The sequence below is a fragment of the Myotis lucifugus genome, unplaced genomic scaffold, assembly GCF_000147115.1.
Source record: "Myotis lucifugus unplaced genomic scaffold, Myoluc2.0 scaffold_220, whole genome shotgun sequence".
NCBI classification, from domain to species: domain Eukaryota; kingdom Metazoa; phylum Chordata; class Mammalia; order Chiroptera; family Vespertilionidae; genus Myotis; species Myotis lucifugus.
The window spans coordinates 329711-331113 of record NW_005871268.1 but is presented as its reverse complement, the minus strand read 5'-3'; positions in this window follow the sequence as shown (position 1 = coordinate 331113).

The window sequence follows — 1403 nt, the reverse complement described above, 5'->3', positions numbered from 1 at the left end:
AATGTATGCCAATCTAAAAACTGCCCCTGATGACTTTTTCCTTCTTTATCAGAAACCTTCATTCATAATATCCACCATTAGTCTAAGGGTACAGCTATTTTTATATAGTGCAGAGATCTTGTTCTTAATAATGCATTCGCAATATAATATATAGGGTGGGGCAAAAGTTGGTTTACAGTTCTGAGTACATTATTCTTATATTATTACTAGCGGCTAAATGCACAAAATTTGTGCCTGGGGGGGGGGGGGATCCCTCAGCCCGCCTGTGCCCTCTCGAAGTCTGGGGACCCTCGGGGGATGACACTGCTGCTTAGCCGCTCTGGGGATTGCCTAAGCTGGCAATCAGACATCCTCTGCAGTCAGAGCCTCGGGGGATGTCCATTTGCCAGCAGAAATAAGGCTTAAGCTGCAGTAGGACATCCTTAGCGCTGCTGAGGAGGCAGGAGAGGCTCCACCACCACCGCTGTGCTGGCAGCCATCAGCCTGGCTTGTGGCTGAGCAGAAGCTACCCCTGTTGGGAGGGGCCTGACCACCAGGGGGCAGCTCCTGCATTGAGCGTCTGCCCCCTGGTGGTCAGTGTGTGTCATAGTGACCAGTCATTCCCCGTCGTTCTGCTGTTAGGGTCAGTGTGCATATTACCCTTTTATTATATAGGATAGAGGCCTGGTGCATGGGTGGGGGCTGGCTGGTTTGCCCTGAAGGATGTCCCAGATCAGGGTGGGGGTCACGCTGGGGTGCCTGGCCAGCCTGGGTGAGGGGCTGATGGCTGTTTGCAGGCTGGTCACACCCCCTTCAGGGGGGGTCCACACTGGGGTGCCTGGCCAGCATGGTGAGAGGCTGATGACTGTTTTCAGGCTGGTCAAGCCCCCCCAATGGGCACCCTCACCCCATGGAGGTTTGGCCAGCCTGGGTGAGGGACTGATGGCTGTTTTCAGGCTAGCGACACCCCCTTTAGGGTGGGTGGGTCCCCACTGGGGTGCCTGGCCAGTCTGGGTGAGGGGCTGAGGGCTGTTTTCAGGCTGGTTAAGCCCCCTGGCGACGGAAGCACCCAGTCTCTCCTTCTTTTTTCTTTTTTATTCAGGGATTTATTTACCTTCTATAATTGAAACTTTGTAGCCTTGAGAGGAGCTCAGAGCCAACCAGGGGCGGGTGGGAGGGAAAGCCTCCTGCTCGCTCCAGCTCCGTGGCCATGGCGGGCCTAAAGCAGGTATCTGGGTTTATTTACCTTCTATAATTGAAAGTTTGTTGCTTTGAGTGGAGCTCAGAGCCTGGTACCACAGGCAGGAAGTTGGCTTCCTCCATCATTGGGGCAACTAAGCTTCCTGCTTGCTCCAGCTTCATGGCTGCCAGTCGGCATCTGGTGGGTTATTTGCATATAGTCACTCTGATTGGCTGGTGGGCCA